We start from the raw sequence: 22,435 nt of genomic DNA, 5'->3' as shown, positions 1-22,435 counted from the left end.
TAATAATAGAACATTGAAGGTATCATTTAAAAAGCAAAATGGGTTCAACATAATAATCTATTTGAAGACTTACAAAATAAACACAAATGTTTGTGTACATTCACTTTATTATGCAGCAGTTTAAACTAAGAATTAAATAATGCTTTATATTGTGGTAAAAATACCCAATCATTTCATTATTGTATCATAAAAATATCAGTAATGCTGTTTCAAATATCTAGGTCCGCCCCTTTTTACTGAACTCATTCAAGCAGGAATGTACATTATCGACCAATGCAGTCTAAACTGTACAATGTAAAAGATGAACAGTGTTTTGGTGCCACCTACTGCATACATTGAAGCACTTACATTTTGACGGTTTTGTTGCAATTTAACTTGTAAATTGTCACTCAGATAGAATACTGGTGCTTATTAATAAAACCTGAGAGATCTCTCACCATGTTTTAATAATAAACGCTTTCTGCAATGCACACATTCTGTAGGCTGCTTATTTCCCGTTACAGTATTTCTGATGATCACATTCCTTAAACACAAAATAATCCCAATTCGAATGCATATATGTAAACATATATAATCTAAAGTACTATACAATAGTGTCGAAGCATTTAAAACAATTTAAAATAAATAACTACAATGTGCCCCTCATTGTAACGTCCCTGTGCTGCCCCTCCACTTGTGTTACTGAAGACTCTGCTTCTCCTGAATGAATACACTTGGTACAGACCGGGGACAACAACTATAGACTCAAATACAGCTTTACAGAAAGTACTGTTGGGAGCAGTAATATAAATGCAGAGTATTGTATAAGAATATTTACCTTTGTTTCCAATCTGGACAGTCATAAGCAGTTAAACTACTAAAACATTTTAAAAATACTGTAATTGGACTGTTTAATACAAACCTCTCACTCTCTGACATATATGATCTGATTTCATTATTCATTCAATACATTTAGTTTATTAACCTGCTCTGTCACTCCACTGGGTAGTTATTCATATAATAAAAAGCATTTCATTCAAAGAGCTTTAGTTTTCTAACGCCTCTCAGGTTTTTCTTGTGGAATGGGACGCTTTTTAATCACAATAAGACACCTCAGGACATCTTTTCAAAGCTTTTACGCCAGTCTTTAATTAACTCCTATTTATTTTAAAGAGGTAAACCACCTGTTCATTTTACAAAACTAGAACCACACAGCTGAGTAATACACTGTATTTCAAGCCCTCTTCAGCACTCTCAGTGTGTTTAGTTTTTCATGTTGTAACATTAACATGATGTCTTGTCCTTTTTTAAATCAATAGCAGTTAATTAAAGGCTGGAGGAAGCGCTTTGATAACGCGTCCCCTCGAGTCTCACAGAGCAGCGCACTCCTTGGCGTGTCTCATTGCTGGTGACTCTTCTGCTGCTGTGGACGCGGCTCTGTTGCCTGGTTTAGTTCGCAGCGCAGTCTGAGGAAGATCCTAAATCTGTGCCGCTGGACAGCAGGGAGGAATACTGTCCTGGATAAAGAATAGGAGACAATCATACAGTTTAAGAGAAACTAAATAAAAGCATGTGGTAGAAATAGCAGAGGTTACTGCCTGGAAGTTTACTCGTAAAGAATGACCTTTCTGCGACCCTGTGCTGTATTTACCAAAAACAAGTTCACACGCCCTGAACCTGCAAGACTAGCGAAGAGAAAGCTATGAAACTGCGAGCATGCCTGCGCCATTGTGGATCTGTTTGTGACAACGGCGCTCAACTTGAATTAACCTGATATACTTCTAAAAACATTATCAGGGGTATCGCGTTAGTGTTTGAACATCTCATTCGGAAGAAGAGGACGGGAAATATCAATATAATTACACGAAACACAGATTATATATCTGCGTGAAACTCGCAGCATCGACGCTGCTGCCGCCTGATAGAGAAAGGACTATACCAACTCCGGCATGGGGGAGGGGTTACCTGAATTCAAATTGTATTCACTGGGAAAATATAGAGCTACAAACAGCTCGATTATGATGTTAAAATTGAAAGTCATATTCATTTTTAATTAAAAGATCCCCGGTATCACAATTTCCTTTGCGGTTCATATTAGATGAATTGTTAAACCGCGCTGATCGGTTTGTATTTTGTGATTGGTATATTCCTCGTCCTGTGGGAGACAGACCCGTTCAGACACTGAGGGAGAGCAGAGAGGAGGTGAGAGAGTCTGCATGGAGCTCTACAATGTGTTTATAAACTACAGAGCGCTGTTATATTGTATTATTTTGAAAGGTCCGGGTTGTAGTGTGGTAGGAGCGCGTTGTTTTATCCGTTCAGACACTGAGGGAGAGCAGAGAGGAGGTGAGAGAGTCTGCATGGAGCTCTACAATGTGTTTATAAACTACAGAGCGCTGTTATATTGTATTATTTTGAAAGGTCCGGGTTGTAGTGTGGTAGGAGCGCGTTGTTTTATCCGTTCAGACACTGAGGGAGAGCAGAGAGGAGGTGAGAGAGTCTGCATGGAGCTCTACAATGTGTTTATAAACTACAGAGCGCTGTTATATTGTATTATTTTGAAAGGTCCGGGTTGTAGTGTGGTAGGAGCGCGTTGTTTTATCCGTTCAGACACTGAGGGAGAGCAGAGAGGAGGTGAGAGAGTCTGCATGGAGCTCTACAATGTGTTTATAAACTACAGAGCGCTGTTATATTGTATTATTTTGAAAGGTCCGGGTTGTAGTGTGCTAGGAGCGCGTTGTTTTATCCGTTCAGACACTGAGGGAGAGCAGAGAGGAGGTGAGAGAGTCTGCATGGAGCTCTACAATGTGTTTATAAACTACAGAGCGCTGTTATATTGTATTATTTTGAAAGGTCCGGGTTGTAGTGTGGTAGGAGCGCGTTGTTTTATCCGTTCAGACACTGAGGGAGAGCAGAGAGGAGGTGAGAGAGTCTGCATGGAGCTCTACAATGTGTTTATAAACTACAGAGCGCTGTTATATTGTATTATTTTGAAAGGTCCGGGTTGTAGTGTGGTAGGAGCGCGTTGTTTTATCCGTTCAGACACTGAGGGAGAGCAGAGAGGAGGTGAGAGAGTCTGCATGGAGCTCTACAATGTGTTTATAAACTACAGAGCGCTGTTATATTGTATTATTTTGAAAGGTCCGGGTTGTAGTGTGGTAGGAGCGCGTTGTTTTATCCGTTCAGACACTGAGGGAGAGCAGAGAGGAGGTGAGAGAGTCTGCATGGAGCTCTACAATGTGTTTATAAACTACAGAGCGCTGTTATATTGTATTATTTTGAAAGGTCCGGGTTGTAGTGTGGTAGGAGCGCGTTGTTTTATCCGTTCAGACACTGAGGGAGAGCAGAGAGGAGGTGAGAGAGTCTGCATGGAGCTCTACAATGTGTTTATAAACTACAGAGCGCTGTTATATTGTATTATTTTGAAAGGTCCGGGTTGTAGTGTGGTAGGAGCGCGTTGTTTTATCCGTTCAGACACTGAGGGAGAGCAGAGAGGAGGTGAGAGAGTCTGCATGGAGCTCTACAATGTGTTTATAAACTACAGAGCGCTGTTATATTGTATTATTTTGAAAGGTCCGGGTTGTAGTGTGGTAGGAGCGCGTTGTTTTATCCGTTCAGACACTGAGGGAGAGCAGAGAGGAGGTGAGAGAGTCTGCATGGAGCTCTACAATGTGTTTATAAACTACAGAGCGCTGTTATATTGTATTATTTTGAAAGGTCCGGGTTGTAGTGTGGTAGGAGCGCGTTGTTTTATCCGTTCAGACACTGAGGGAGAGCAGAGAGGAGGTGAGAGAGTCTGCATGGAGCTCTACAATGTGTTTATAAACTACACAGCGCTGTTATATTGTATTATTTTGAAAGGTCCGGGTTGTAGTGTGGTAGGAGCGCGTTGTTTTATCCGTTCAGACACTGAGGGAGAGCAGAGAGGAGGTGAGAGAGTCTGCATGGAGCTCTACAATGTGTTTATAAACTACAGAGCGCTGTTATATTGTATTATTTTGAAAGGTCCGGGTTGTAGTGTGGTAGGAGCGCGTTGTTTTATCCGTTCAGACACTGAGGGAGAGCAGAGAGGAGGTGAGAGAGTCTGCATGGAGCTCTACAATGTGTTTATAAACTACAGAGCGCTGTTATATTGTATTATTTTGAAAGGTCCGGGTTGTAGTGTGGTAGGAGCGCGTTGTTTTATCCGTTCAGACACTGAGGGAGAGCAGAGAGGAGGTGAGAGAGTCTGCATGGAGCTCTACAATGTGTTTATAAACTACAGAGCGCTGTTATATTGTATTATTTTGAAAGGTCCGGGTTGTAGTGTGGTAGGAGCGCGTTGTTTTTGTGTGTGTGTGTTGTATTTGTGAAGCGGCGTGGCTGTGTCAAATTTAACTCGTTATGAAAACATCTAGCGGGTAAATAATGTCTGGCGGTCTCGCAATTTTTGTCGTGAATTTTTTTTTTTTTTTTTTTTTTTTTGCTTTTTTCTGTTCTTGAGACAGCGTGCAAGTTAGAGCCTAGCAATCGATGATTTAAAAAAGAGATCAAATATATATTTCAGTATCAAATTATTATTTCACTGACTGCAGTGTGGGTTCAAGTGTACCGTTAAGATTGTAACAGGAGCGGTTTCCAAAGCGTGAATCCTGAGCACATCCCATTGTTTTACACTTACCTGAACACGCATGGGAAACTGGCTTTCTATCCCGCTTAATCTTGTATTGATCCGGGTCCTGTCATTCCCGTCGTGCATCTGTGTGATGGACAGTTTTGTTCCCGCTCTTTCCACTGCAGTTCTCGTGCTGTAATCGTGCCCCCCCCCCCTTCTCCCTTCCCCCTCCCCCCTCCACTCCCCCCTCCAAATAAACGGCCTCTTCCACAGTATCTTAATCTGTATTCCTGTAATCTCATAGTGCTGTATACATCTGTGAAAGTGAACCGAAGCAAATAATATATTAATTGTAAAAGAAAAAATCTCTGCTCTCCTTGAACTAAACTAAACATTTCAACACATTTTCAGATTTGGAGTGGCTGGTAACGGCTCTCACCTGAAGAGCAGAAAGGACACATTCACTGAGGAGACGGTCAGAGCGAGTGACTAGAGCACTAGAGCCGTGCTGCACATCCCACTGACAATACCTGAAGTAAGCGTCTCTCTCTCTATTCATTCAACTTCAATCAGCTTCATACTGGGTTTATATTGTCTCATTGTAACTGAGTGTGTCAGAGCAGTCACTGTGTTACTGGGCAGGATTGTAATTGTGTGCAATGCTTTGTTTATTATTGTGACATTGTTGCTTAATATTACAGAAGGAAACGTATCTGAAAGGCTAAGAGTTTAGCACAAGAATGCGCGTTACAGTACAATTAATCTCTGTTATTTTCACAGATTAAAAAGGGCTGATCACTTGCTTTTAAATTAATTTTTTCAGTAGATCTCTTTTCCATGACTCATTTCCGACTGTTTCTTAAGTGAACAGTACTGTGCAAGTTATTGCTCTGCACACAGAGGTGTCCTCAAATCAATACTATGCAAGTTATTGCTCTGCACACAGAGGTGTCTCAAATCAATACTATGCAAGTTATTGCTCTGCACACAGAGGTGCCTCAAATCAATACTATGCAAGTTATTGCTCTGCACACAGAGGTGTCCTCAAATCAATACTATGCAAGTTATTGCTGTACACACAGAGGTGCCTCAGATCAATACTATGCAAGTTATTGCTCTGCACACAGAGGTGTCTCAAATCAATACTATGCAAGTTATTGCTGTACACACAGTTGTCCTCAAATCAGTAATTGCAGTAACATTCTAAACAATTAGCCTTGTTTTTAATAAGTAAAAACTTTATAAGGACAATGAAAAAGTGCCATTGCCATGAAAAAAAAAAGTTGTATTTATCAAAAGCATCTCTCCCTGTATTTGTCCTAAAGGGTGTCTATCAATGCAGGCTGTATTATTATTGTTCTCTTTGTGCCTTTACTTTACAGGCATTTAAAATTACTGTTAAAAAAACAACATTTTCATAAGTCCAGCTTCCATACACTTTAGCTATCAATGGTAGATACATGTTTTAGTCACACATTTGTAAATATGTCACATTTTGACTCTGGGTATGTTACCAAGTTATTATTATTTATTTATTAGCAGACGCCCTTATCCAGGGCGACTTACAATTGTTACAAGATATCACATTATTTTTTTACATTCAGTTACCCATTTATACAGTTGGGTTTTTACTGGGTTAGCAATCTAGGTAAAGTACCTTGCTCAAGGGTACAGCAGCAGTGTCTCCACCTGGGATTGAACCCACGACCCTCCGGTCAAGAGTCCAGAGCCCTAACCACTACTCCACACTGCTGCCCAGTTACTAATATTACATTTTCTTGGGATGAAGGAAAATATTTTAGTGATTCAAAATAATGGTGTTTAAATTAAACCAAATGTCACAGCCATAACATTTTCTTGGTAAAGTTTCTATAAAAGTTGGATACTACATTATATATTTTGTTCAGACTTTCTCTGCAAAGCTAATTTTTTAAAATGTATGTTCTGGAATAAACATGTTGACCCTTTCTAATAGTAAGTGCCCAGATTAGCGTCATGGACGTGACAGTTCTGGATGTGACTGGTAGTAAACTTGATGAGATTGCAGAGTAATCCCATGTCTTATCATGCACAAGCTAAATATTAATTGAAATCACTGAAGGGCATCAGAGCACATTGTCATGAGACCATATAAACAGATCTCAAGACCAAACAATCACGTCGCTCATCTTAATGGGGATTAAAGTGTTTTCTGTCATCTGCTGGTGTTACATTTTTGTGTTCATGTTAACGCCCCTCCATAGTAAAATGTTAAAATGACAGTTGGTGGCAATGTGCTGAAACACGCACATTTCATTGATTTACTGTAAGATCAACAAAATACACGTATGTTTAAACTGCAGTCTCATCGTGTTAGTTCAGTCACTTCATTCAAAGCACTTGCGTTTCACTTTGCATCTCGTTATTATAACCATTCAGGACGCACTTCAAGAAGCTTTTATTTCTTATTTCTGTGCCAGTTTACATGTTTTTATTTAATAATAGGGGTGCTCTGATAATCGGGAGCCTGTCTGCATGGCACCGATAAGAGGAAATAAACACACACACACAATCGACTATCTGCAGTGTGTGTTATTTTAGCCGATAATGTACATCCATATACATGATTGAATTTCATCCAGCACAGAATTTAATGTTTGCTCAGGCATGCTTACTAATGATGCAAGAACATTGAGACACTCATTTTACCAGTGCTGTGTAACGTGTGATCACCCTGCAGTAAATAAGTCTCAAAAGAGCCGTGTTTGGATTTTTAATATCTGAAGACAACAATAGGATAGCGAGTTGTGTGCAGCAGAACAGACTTGATGCTGCATTAAATCCAGCGATGGACTGCGAGTAGAATATTATTCTGATGCTTTAAAAAAAAAAAATAGGTTGAATCCTAAATAACACTGATGGTTTAAAATTGTTATTATTATTATTATTATTATTATTAGTAATTGTGTATCTTGCTCAATCTCATTGGGTGCGGGTGTATTCTGTGGCTTTTTGAAGCTGTAATTGATTACTGTGCTGTCTTGTTCAGTAACTAATTCAAGTTTGTCTGAATTTTGTAAGCGGTTATTTTCATGAGATCTTTTTGTTTTTGATGAAGTGAACAGTTTAAGCTGTGCTTCATTTTGAAGCAGTGTATGCTTACAATAAGAATGGAACGGCCGCTGCTGTAGTTCACATTGCCAGACTGTGTTTCTTTTCTACTGTACAGTACAGGTAGAGGTTATGATACGCAATGCTAGACAGCAAGTGGCTATACAAATTAATGTCACATTGTATATTTTTACTAGTACAAATGCAAAATGTTATTTTTGTGTGACTGTTGTAAAACAAATGTATAAATTGCTGTCCAGCACACAGTATAATACTTCGTTATTCTTTGTATTCATTTTCTGAAGTAAATGCAACACGTAAACAATACCTGTTCATTTTAACATTCATAATTGTAAAACAGTTTCAATTTGGCCCTGGGTCTTGTTCTAGTAGTTTACAATAGCTTACATGCACTGTCTGTTATTATCGGCATCGGTCGATATGGACAGAGAACCATCGACTATCAGCATCGGACAAGAAAATCTTTATCGGTGCACCCCGAATTACTGCAGCACTTCATGACTGTCAGTACATTACTTTATACTCTGAATTACTGCAGCACTTCATGACTGTCAGCACATTACTTTATACTCTGAATTACTGCAGCACTTCATGACTGTCAGCACATTACTTTATACTCTGAATTACTGCAGCACTTCATGACTGTCAGCACATTACTTTATACTCTGAATTACTGCAGCACTTCATGACTGTCACTGCATTACTTTATACTCTGAATTACTGCAGCACTTCATGACTGTCAGCACATTACTTTATACTCTGAATTACTGCAGCACTTCATGACTGTCACTGCATTACTTTATACTCTGAATTACTGCAGCACTTCATGACTGTCACTACATTACTTTATACTCTGAATTACTGCAGCACTTCATGACTGTCAGCACATTACTTTATACTCTGAATTACTGCAGCACTTCATGACTGTCAGCACATTACTTTATACTCTGAATTACTGCAGCACTTCATGACTGTCAGTACATTACTTTATACTCTGAATTACTGCAGCACTTCATGACTGTCACTACATTACTTTATACTCTGAATTACTGCAGCACTTCATGACTGTCAGCACATTACTTTATACTCTGAATTACTGCAGCACTTCATGACTGTCAGCACATTACTTTATACTCTGAATTACTGCAGCACTTCATGACTGTCAGCACATTACTTTATACTCTGAATTACTGCAGCACTTCATGACTGTCACTACATTACTTTATACTCTGAATTACTGCAGCACTTCATGACTGTCAGCACATTACTTTATACTCTGAATTACTGCAGCACTTCATGACTGTCAGTACATTACTTTATACTCTGAATTACTGCAGCACTTCATGACTGTCACTACATTACTTTATACTCTGAATTACTGCAGCACTTCATGACTGTCAGCACATTACTTTATACTCTGAATTACTGCAGCACTTCATGACTGTCAGCACATTACTTTATACTCTGAATTACTGCAGCACTTCATGACTGTCACTACATTACTTTATACTCTGAATTACTGCAGCACTTCATGACTGTCAGCACATTACTTTATACTCTGAATTACTGCAGCACTTCATGACTGTCAGCACATTACTTTATACTCTGAATTACTGCAGCACTTCATGACTGTCACTACATTACTTTATACTCTGAATTACTGCAGCACTTCATGACTGTCAGCACATTACTTTATACTCTGAATTACTGCAGCACTTCATGACTGTCAGCACATTACTTTATACTCTGAATTACTGCAGCACTTCATGACTGTCACTACATTACTTTATACTCTGAATTACTGCAGCACTTCATGACTGTCAGTACATTACTTTATACTCTGAATTACTGCAGCACTTCATGACTGTCAGCACATTACTTTATACTCTGAATTACTGCAGCACTTCATGACTGTCAGTACATTACTTTATACTCTGAATTACTGCAGCACTTCATGACTGTCAGCACATTACTTTATACTCTGAATTACTGCAGCACTTCATGACTGTCACTACATTACTTTATACTCTGAATTACTGCAGCACTTCATGACTGTCACTACATTACTTTATACTCTGAATTACTGAAGCACTTCATGACTGTCACTACATTACTTTATACTCTGAATTACTGCAGCACTTCATGACTGTCAGCACATTACTTTATACTCTGAATTACTGCAGCACTTCATGACTGTCAGCACATTACTTTATACTCTGAATTACTGCAGCACTTCATGACTGTCAGCACATTACTTTATACTCTGAATTACTGCGGCACTTCATGACTGTCAGCACATTACTTTATACTCTGAATTACTGCAGCACTTCATTACTTTATACTCTGAATTACTGCAGCACTTCATGACTGTCAGTACATTACTTTATACTCTGAATTACTGCAGCACTTTATGACTGTCAGCACATTACTTTATACTCTGAATTACTGCAGCACTTCATGACTGTCAGCACATTACTTTATACTCTGAATTACTGCAGCACTTTATGACTGTCAGCACATTACTTTATACTCTGAATTACTGCAGCACTTCATGACTATCACTACATTACTTTATACTCTGAATTACTGCAGCACTTCATGACTGTCAGCACATTACTTTATACTCTGAATTACTGCAACACTTCATGACTGTCAGTACATTACTTTATACTCTGAATTACTGAAGCACTTCATTACTTTATACTCTGAATTACTGCAGCACTTCATGACTGTCAGTACATTACTTTATACTCTGAATTACTGAAGCACTTCATTACTTTATACTCTGAATTACTGCAGCACTTCATGACTGTCAGTACATTACTTTATACTCTGAATTACTGAAGCACTTCATTACTTTATACTCTGAATTACTGCAGCACTTCATGACTGTCAGTACATTACTTTATACTCTGAATTACTGCAGCACTTCATGACTGTCAGCACATTACTTTATACTCTGAATTACTGAAGCACTTCATTACTTTATACTCTGAATTACTGCAGCACTTCATGACTGTCAGTACATTACTTTATACTCTGAATTACTGAAGCACTTCATGACTGTCAGCACATTACTTTATACTCTGAATTACTGCAGCACTTCATGACTGTCACTGCATTACTTTATACTCTGAATTACTGCAGCACTTCATGACTGTCACTACATTACTTTATACTCTGAATTACTGCAGCACTTCATGACTGTCAGCACATTACTTTATACTCTGAATTACTGCAGCACTTCATGACTGTCACTACATTACTTTATACTCTGAATTACTGCAGCACTTCATGACTGTCAGCACATTACTTTATACTCTGAATTACTGCAGCACTTCATGACTGTCAGCACATTACTTTATACTCTGAATTACTGCAGCACTTCATGACTGTCACTACATTACTTTATACTCTGAATTACTGCAGCACTTCATGACTGTCAGCACATTACTTTATACTCTGAATTACTGCAGCACTTCATGACTGTCAGCACATTACTTTATACTCTGAATTACTGCAGCACTTCATGACTGTCACTACATTACTTTATACTCTGAATTACTGCAGCACTTCATGACTGTCACTACATTACTTTATACTCTGAATTACTGCAGCACTTCATGACTGTCAGCACATTACTTTATACTCTGAATTACTGCAGCACTTCATGACTGTCAGTACATTACTTTATACTCTGAATTACTGCAGCACTTCATGACTGTCAGCACATTACTTTATACTCTGAATTACTGCAGCACTTCATGACTGTCACTACATTACTTTATACTCTGAATTACTGCAGCACTTCATGACTGTCACTACATTACTTTATACTCTGAATTACTGAAGCACTTCATGACTGTCACTACATTACTTTATACTCTGAATTACTGCAGCACTTCATGACTGTCAGCACATTACTTTATACTCTGAATTACTGCAGCACTTCATGACTGTCAGCACATTACTTTATACTCTGAATTACTGCAGCACTTCATGACTGTCAGCACATTACTTTATACTCTGAATTACTGCGGCACTTCATGACTGTCAGCACATTACTTTATACTCTGAATTACTGCAGCACTTCATTACTTTATACTCTGAATTACTGCAGCACTTCATGACTGTCAGTACATTACTTTATACTCTGAATTACTGAAGCACTTCATTACTTTATACTCTGAATTACTGCAGCACTTCATGACTGTCAGCACATTACTTTATACTCTGAATTACTGCAGCACTTTATGACTGTCAGCACATTACTTTATACTCTGAATTACTGCAGCACTTCATGACTATCACTACATTACTTTATACTCTGAATTACTGCAGCACTTCATGACTGTCAGCACATTACTTTATACTCTGAATTACTGCAACACTTCATGACTGTCAGTACATTACTTTATACTCTGAATTACTGAAGCACTTCATTACTTTATACTCTGAATTACTGCAGCACTTCATGACTGTCAGTACATTACTTTATACTCTGAATTACTGAAGCACTTCATTACTTTATACTCTGAATTACTGCAGCACTTCATGACTGTCAGTACATTACTTTATACTCTGAATTACTGAAGCACTTCATTACTTTATACTCTGAATTACTGCAGCACTTCATGACTGTCAGTACATTACTTTATACTCTGAATTACTGCAGCACTTCATGACTGTCAGCACATTACTTTATACTCTGAATTACTGCAGCACTTCATGACTGTCAGCACATTACTTTATACTCTGAATTACTGCAGCACTTCATGACTGTCAGCACATTACTTTATACTCTGAATTACACTTCATGACTGTCACTACATTACTTTATACTCTGAATTACTGCAGCACTTCATGACTGTCAGCACATTACTTTATACTCTGAATTACTGCAGCACTTCATGACTGTCACTACATTACTTTATACTCTGAATTACTGCAGCACTTCATGACTGTCAGCACATTACTTTATACTCTGAATTACTGCAGCACTTCATGACTGTCAGCACATTACTTTATACTCTGAATTACTGCAGCACTTCATGACTGTCAGCACATTACTTTATACTCTGAATTACTGCAGCACTTCATGACTGTCAGCACATTACTTTATACTCTGAATTACTGCAGCACTTCATGACTGTCAGCACATTACTTTATACTCTGAATTACTGCAGCACTTCATGACTGTCAGCACATTACTTTATACTCTGAATTACTGCGGCACTTCATGACTGTCGGCACATTACTTTATACTCTGAATTACTGCAGCACTTCATGACTGTCACTACATTACTTTATACTCTAAATTACTGCAGCACTTCATGACTGTCAGCAATTACTTTATACTCTGAATTACTGCAGCACTTCATGACTGTCAGCACATTACTTTATACTCTGAATTACTGCAGCACTTCATGTCTGTCACTACATTACTTTATACTCTGAATTACTGCAGCACTTTATGACTGTCAGCACATTACTTTATACTCTGAATTACTGCAGCACTTCATGACTGTCACTACATTACTTTATACTCTGAATTACTGCAACACTTCATGACTGTCAGTACATTACTTTATACTCTGAATTACTGAAGCACTTCATTACTTTATACTCTGAATTACTGCAGCACTTCATGACTGTCAGTACATTACTTTATACTCTGAATTACTGAAGCACTTCATTACTTTATACTCTGAATTACTGCAGCACTTCATGACTGTCAGTACATTACTTTATACTCTGAATTACTGCAGCACTTCATGACTGTCACTACATTACTTTATACTCTGAATTACTGCAGCACTTCATGACTGTCAGTACATTACTTTATACTCTGAATTACTGAAGCACTTCATCACTGTCAGCACATTACTTTATACTCTGAATTACTGCAGCACTTCATGACTGTCACTACATTACTTTATACTCTGAATTACTGCAGCACTTCATGACTTTCAGTACATTACTTTATACTCTGAATTACTGCAGCACTTCATGACTGTCACTACATTACTTTATACTCTGAATTACTGCAGCACTTCATGACTGTCAGCACATTACTTTATACTCTGAATTACTGCAGCACTTCATCACTGTCAGCACATTACTTTATACTCTGAATTACTGCAGCACTTCATCACTGTCAGCACATTACTTTATACTCTGAATTACTGCAGCACTTCATGACTGTCAGTACATTACTTTATACTCTGAATTACTGAAGCACTTCATTACTTTATACTCTGAATTACTGCAACACTTCATGACTGTCAGTACATTACTTTATACTCTGAATTACTGAAGCACTTCATTACTTTATACTCTGAATTACTGCAGCACTTCATGACTGTCAGTACATTACTTTATACTCTGAATTACTGAAGCACTTCATTACTTTATACTCTGAATTACTGCAGCACTTCATGACTGTCAGTACATTACTTTATACTCTGAATTACTGCAGCACTTCATTACTTTATACTCTGAATTACTGCAGCACTTCATCACTGTCAGCACATTACTTTATACTCTGAATTACTGCAGCACTTCATGACTGTCACTACATTACTTTATACTCTGAATTACTGCAGCACTTCATGACTGTCAGCACATTACTTTATACTCTGAATTACTGCAGCACTTCATGACTGTCAGTACATTACTTTATACTCTGAATTACTGCAGCACTTCATGACTGTCACTACATTACTTTATACTCTGAATTACTGCAGCACTTCATCACTGTCACTACATTACTTTATACTCTGAATTACTGCAGCACTTCATGACTGTCACTACATTAATTTATACTCTGAATTACTGCAGCACTTCATGACTGTCAGCACATTACTTTATACTCTGAATTACTGCAGCACTTCATGACTGTCAGTACATTACTTTATACTCTGAATTACTGCAGCACTTCATGACTGTCACTACATTACTTTATACTCTGAATTACTGCAGCACTTCATGACTGTCAGCACATTACTTTATACTCTGAATTACTGCAGCACTTCATGACTGTCACTACATTACTTTATACTCTGAATTACTGCAGCACTTCATGACTGTCAGCACATTACTTTATACTCTGAATTACTGCAGCACTTCATCACTGTCACTACATTACTTTATACTCTGAATTACTGCAGCACTTCATGACTGTCACTACATTACTTTATACTCTGAATTACTGCAGCACTTCATGACTGTCAGCACATTACTTTATACTCTGAATTACTGCAGCACTTCATGACTGTCACTACATTACTTTATACTCTGAATTACTGCAGCACTTCATGACTGTCAGCACATTACTTTATAATCTGAATTACTGCAACACTTCATGACTGTCAGTACATTACTTTATACTCTGAATTACTGAAGCACTTCATTACTTTATACTCTGAATTACTGCAGCACTTCATGACTGTCAGTACATTACTTTATACTCTGAATTACTGAAGCACTTCATTACTTTATACTCTGAATTACTGCAGCACTTCATGACTGTCAGTACATTACTTTATACTCTGAATTACTGAAGCACTTCATTACTTTATACTCTGAATTACTGCAGCACTTCATGACTGTCAGTACATTACTTTATACTCTGAATTACTGAAGCACTTCATTACTTTATACTCTGAATTACTGCAGCACTTCATGACTGTCAGCACATTACTTTATACTCTGAATTACTGCAGCACTTCATGACTGTCAGCACATTACTTTATACTCTGAATTACTGCAGCACTTCATGACTGTCACTACATTACTTTATACTCTGAATTACTGCAGCACTTCATGACTGTCAGCACATTACTTTATACTCTGAATTACTGCAGCACTTCATGACTGTCACTACATTACTTTATACTCTGAATTACTGCAGCACTTCATGACTGTCAGCACATTACTTTATACTCTGAATTACTGCAGCACTTCATGACTGTCAGCACATTACTTTATACTCTGAATTACTGCAGCACTTCATCACTGTCAGCACATTACTTTATACTCTGAATTACTGCAGCACTTCATGACTGTCAGCACATTACTTTATACTCTGAATTACTGCAGCACTTCATGACTGTCAGTACATTACTTTATACTCTGAATTACTGCAGCACTTCATGACTGTCAGCACATTACTTTATACTCTGAATTACTGCAGCACTTCATGACTGTCACTACATTACTTTATACTCTGAATTACTGCAGCACTTCATGACTGTCAGCACATTACTTTATACTCTGAATTACTGCAGCACTTCATGACTGTCAGTACATTACTTTATACTCTGAATTACTGCAGCACTTCATGACTGTCACTACATTACTTTATACTCTGAATTACTGCAGCACTTCATGACTGTCAGCACATTACTTTATACTCTGAATTACTGCAGCACTTCATGACTGTCAGCACATTACTTTATACTCTGAATTACTGCAGCACTTCATGACTGTCACTACATTACTTTATACTCTGAATTACTGCAGCACTTCATGACTGTCAGCACATTACTTTATACTCTGAATTACTGCAGCACTTCATGACTGTCAGCACATTACTTTATACTCTGAATTACTGCAGCACTTCATGACTGTCACTACATTACTTTATACTCTGAATTACTGCAGCACTTCATGACTGTCAGCACATTACTTTATACTCTGAATTACTGCAGCACTTCATGACTGTCAGCACATTACTTTATACTCTGAATTACTGCAGCACTTCATGACTGTCAGCACATTACTTTATACTCTGAATTACTGCGGCACTTCATGACTGTCAGCACATTACTTTATACTCTGAATTACTGCAGCACTTCATTACTTTATACTCTGAATTACTGCAGCACTTCATGACTGTCAGTACATTACTTTATACTCTGAATTACTGAAGCACTTCATTACTTTATACTCTGAATTACTGCAGCACTTCATGACTGTCAGCACATTACTTTATACTCTGAATTACTGCAGCACTTTATGACTGTCAGCACATTACTTTATACTCTGAATTACTGCAGCACTTCATGACTATCACTACATTACTTTATACTCTGAATTACTGCAGCACTTCATGACTGTCAGCACATTACTTTATACTCTGAATTACTGCAACACTTCATGACTGTCAGTACATTACTTTATACTCTGAATTACTGAAGCACTTCATTACTTTATACTCTGAATTACTGCAGCACTTCATGACTGTCAGTACATTACTTTATACTCTGAATTACTGAAGCACTTCATTACTTTATACTCTGAATTACTGCAGCACTTCATGACTGTCAGTACATTACTTTATACTCTGAATTACTGAAGCACTTCATCACTGTCAGCACATTACTTTATACTCTGAATTACTGCAGCACTTCATGACTGTCACTACATTACTTTATACTCTGAATTACTGAAGCACTTCATCACTGTCTGCACATTACTTTATACTCTGAATTACTGCAGCACTTCATGACTGTCACTACATTACTTTATACTCTGAATTACTGCAGCACTTCATGACTTTCAGTACATTACTTTATACTCTGAATTACTGCAGCACTTCATGACTGTCACTACATTACTTTATACTCTGAATTACTGCAGCACTTCATGACTGTCAGCACATTACTTTATACTCTGAATTACTGCAGCACTTCATGACTGTCACTACATTACTTTATACTCTGAATTACTGCAGCACTTCATGACTGTCACTACATTACTTTATACTCTGAATTACTGCAGCACTTCATGACTGTCAGCACATTACTTTATACTCTGAATTACTGCAGCACTTCATGACTGTCACTACATTACTTTATACTCTGAATTACTGCAGCACTTCATGACTGTCAGCACATTTCTTTATACTCTGAATTACTGCAGCACTTCATCACTGTCACTACATTACTTTATACTCTGAATTACTGCAGCACTTCATGACTGTCACTACATTACTTTATACTCTGAATTACTGAAGCACTTCATTACTTTATACTCTGAATTACTGCAACACTTCATGACTGTCAGTACATTACTTTATACTCTGAATTACTGAAGCACTTCATTACTTTATACTCTGAATTACTGCAGCACTTCATGACTGTCAGTACATTACTTTATACTCTGAATTACTGAAGCACTTCATTACTTTATACTCTGAATTACTGCAGCACTTCATGACTGTCAGTACATTACTTTATACTCTGAATTACTGCAGCACTTCATCACTGTCAGCACATTACTTTATACTCTGAATTACTGCAGCACTTCATGACTGTCACTACATTACTTTATACTCTGAATTACTGCAGCACTTCATGACTGTCAGCACATTACTTTATACTCTGAATTACTGCAGCACTTCATGACTGTCACTACATTACTTTATACTCTGAATTACTGCAGCACTTCATGACTGTCACTACATTACTTTATACTCTGAATTACTGCAGCACTTCATCACTGTCACTACATTACTTTATACTCTGAATTACTGCAGCACTTCATGACTGTCACTACATTAATTTATACTCTGAATTACTGCAGCACTTCATGACTGTCAGCACATTACTTTATACTCTGAATTACTGCAGCACTTCATGACTGTCAGTACATTACTTTATACTCTGAATTACTGCAGCACTTCATGACTGTCACTACATTACTTTATACTCTGAATTACTGCAGCACTTCATGACTGTCAGCACATTACTTTATACTCTGAATTACTGCAGCACTTCATGACTGTCACTACATTACTTTATACTCTGAATTACTGCAGCACTTCATGACTGTCAGCACATTACTTTATACTCTGAATTACTGCAGCACTTCATCACTGTCACTACATTACTTTATACTCTGAATTACTGCAGCACTTCATGACTGTCACTACATTACTTTATACTCTGAATTACTGCAGCACTTCATGACTGTCAGCACATTACTTTATACTCTGAATTACTGCAGCACTTCATGACTGTCACTACATTACTTTATACTCTGAATTACTGCAGCACTTCATGACTGTCAGCACATTACTTTATAATCTGAATTACTGCAACACTTCATGACTGTCAGTACATTACTTTATACTCTGAATTACTGAAGCACTTCATTACTTTATACTCTGAATTACTGCAGCACTTCATGACTGTCAGTACATTACTTTATACTCTGAATTACTGAAGCACTTCATTACTTTATACTCTGAATTACTGCAGCACTTCATGACTGTCAGTACATTACTTTATACTCTGAATTACTGCAGCACTTCATGACTGTCACTACATTACTTTATACTCTGAATTACTGCAGCACTTCATCACTGTCACTACATTACTTTATACTCTGAATTACTGCAGCACTTCATGACTGTCACTACATTAATTTATACTCTGAATTACTGCAGCACTTCATGACTGTCAGCACATTACTTTATACTCTGAATTACTGCAGCACTTCATGACTGTCAGTACATTACTTTATACTCTGAATTACTGCAGCACTTCATGACTGTCACTACATTACTTTATACTCTGAATTACTGCAGCACTTCATGACTGTCAGCACATTACTTTATACTCTGAATTACTGCAGCACTTCATGACTGTCACTACATTACTTTATACTCTGAATTACTGCAGCACTTCATGACTGTCAGCACATTACTTTATACTCTGAATTACTGCAGCACTTCATCACTGTCACTACATTACTTTATACTCTGAATTACTGCAGCACTTCATGACTGTCACTACATTACTTTATACTCTGAATTACTGCAGCACTTCATGACTGTCAGCACATTACTTTATACTCTGAATTACTGCAGCACTTCATGACTGTCACTACATTACTTTATACTCTGAATTACTGCAGCACTTCATGACTGTCAGCACATTACTTTATAATCTGAATTACTGCAACACTTCATGACTGTCAGTACATTACTTTATACTCTGAATTACTGTAGCACTTCATTACTTTATACTCTGAATTACTGCAGCACTTCATGACTGTCAGTACATTACTTTATACTCTGAATTACTGAAGCACTTCATTACTTTATACTCTGAATTACTGCAGCACTTCATGACTGTCAGTACATTACTTTATACTCTGAATTACTGAAGCACTTCATTACTTTATACTCTGAATTACTGCAGCACTTCATGACTGTCAGTACATTACTTTATACTCTGAATTACTGAAGCACTTCATTACTTTATACTCTGAATTACTGCAGCACTTCATGACTGTCAGCACATTACTTTATACTCTGAATTACTGCAGCACTTCATGACTGTCAGCACATTACTTTATACTCTGAATTACTGCAGCACTTCATGACTGTCACTACATTACTTTATACTCTGAATTACTGCAGCACTTCATGACTGTCAGCACATTACTTTATACTCTGAATTACTGCAGCACTTCATGACTGTCACTACATTACTTTATACTCTGAATTACTGCAGCACTTCATGACTGTCAGCACATTACTTTATACTCTGAATTACTGCAGCACTTCATGACTGTCAGCACATTACTTTATACTCTGAATTACTGCAGCACTTCATCACTGTCAGCACATTACTTTATACTCTGAATTACTGCAGCACTTCATGACTGTCACTACATTACTTTATACTCTGAATTACTGCAGCACTTCATGACTGTCAGCACATTACTTTATACTCTGAATTACTGCAGCACTTCATGACTGTCAGCACATTACTTTATACTCTGAATTACTGCAGCACTTCATGACTGTCACTACATTACTTTATACTCTGAATTACTGCAGCACTTCATGACTGTCAGCACATTACTTTATACTCTGAATTACTGCAGCACTTCATGACTGTCAGCACATTACGTTATACTCTGAATTACTGCAGCACTTCATGACTGTCAGCACATTACTTTATACTCTGAATTACTGCAGCACTTCATGACTGTCACTACATTACTTTATACTCTGAATTACTGCAGCACTTCATGACTGTCAGCACATTACTTTATACTCTGAATTACTGCAGCACTTCATGACTGTCACTACATTACTTTATACTCTGAATTACTGCAGCACTTCATGACTGTCAGCACATTACTTTATACTCTGAATTACTGCAGCACTTCATGACTGTCACTACATTACTTTATACTCTGAATTACTGCAGCACTTCATGACTGTCAGCACATTACTTTATACTCTGAATTACTGCAGCACTTCATGACTGTCAGCACATTACTTTATACTCTGAATTACTGCAGCACTTCATGACTGTCAGTACATTACTTTATACTCTGAATTACTGCAGCACTTCATGACTGTCACTACATTACTTTATACTCTGAATTACTGCAGCACTTCATGACTGTCAGCACATTACTTTATACTCTGAATTACTGCAGCACTTCATGACTGTCAGCACATTACTTTATACTCTGAATTACTGCAGCACTTCATGACTGTCAGCACATTACTTTATACTCTGAATTACTGCAGCACTTCATGACTGTCACTACATTACTTTATACTCTGAATTACTGCAGCACTTTATCACTGTCAGCACATTACTTTATACTCTGAATTACTGCAGCACTTCATGACTGTCAGCACATTACTTTATACTCTGAATTACTGCAGCACTTCATGACTGTCAGCACATTACTTTATACTGTGAATTACTGCAGCACTTCATGACTGTCAGCACATTACTTTATACTGTGAATTACTGCAGCACTTCATGACTGTCAGCACATTACTTTATACTCTGAATTTTTTGCCATAAAACATCTGCTGCAAATAAAGTTTTTTTTGTTGTAGAGGAAAAAAAGAAAAGAGATGAGTCCCCTTTGGTTATATTATTATTATTATTTGTATTATTAATAGAGATGAGTGCCCTTTGGTTATATTATTATTATTATTTGTATTATTAATAGAGATGAGTGTCCTTTGGTTATATTATTATTATTATTTGTATTATTAATAGAGATGAGTGCCCTTTGGTTATATTATTATTATTATTATTTGTATTATTAATAGAGATGAGTGTCCTTTGGTTATATTATTATTATTTGTATTATTAATAGAGATGAGTGCTCTTTGTTTATATTATTATTATTTGTATTATTAATAGAGATGAGTGTCCTTTGGTTATATTATTATTATTTGTATTATTAATAGAGATGAGTGCCCTTTGTTTATATTATTATTATTTGTATTATTAATAGAGATGAGTGCTCTTTGTTTATATTATTATTATTTGTATTATTAATAGAGATGAGTGTCCTTTGGTTATATTATTATTATTTGTATTATTAATAGAGATGAGTGCTCTTTGTTTATATTATTATTATTTGTATTATTAATAGAGATGAGTGTCCTTTGGTTATATTATTATTATTTGTATTATTAATAGAGATGAGTGCCCTTTGTTTATATTATTATTATTTGTATTATTAATAGAGATGAGTGCTCTTTGTTTATATTATTATTATTTGTATTATTAATAGAGATGAGTGCTCTTTGTTTATATTATTATTATTTGTATTATTAATAGAGATGAGTGCTCTTTGGTTATATTATTATTTGTATTCTTGTTTGCGGTGCGGATGAAAAGCCGCTGCCATTATTTGTTATTGTTTTGTATTTTGTATTTTAAAAACCTCGTGAGGATGCGTGACTGATCAGCTACT

The 22,435-nt window shown here is 37.0% G+C and overlaps 1 protein-coding gene across 1 annotated transcript in view; it reads left to right on the top strand.

Moving 5' to 3' along the window:
* Nucleotides 1-1,553: 1,553 nt before the first annotated feature.
* The window catches only part of LOC117407791 (zinc finger protein 184-like), a 47,762-nt gene continuing 26,880 nt past the window's right edge, over nucleotides 1,554-22,435 (top strand). Inside the window, exons 1-2 of the mRNA XM_059014517.1 lie at nucleotides 1,554-2,181; nucleotides 4,985-5,108. The gene's annotated coding sequence lies outside the window, so the exon portion shown is untranslated. The remainder of the gene's footprint in view (nucleotides 2,182-4,984; nucleotides 5,109-22,435) is intronic.

The sequence above is a fragment of the Acipenser ruthenus genome, chromosome 48 (genome assembly GCF_902713425.1).
Source record: "Acipenser ruthenus chromosome 48, fAciRut3.2 maternal haplotype, whole genome shotgun sequence".
In the NCBI taxonomy this organism is placed as follows: Eukaryota; Metazoa; Chordata; class Actinopteri; order Acipenseriformes; family Acipenseridae; genus Acipenser; species Acipenser ruthenus.
This window is presented reverse-complemented; position numbering and strand designations above follow the sequence as displayed.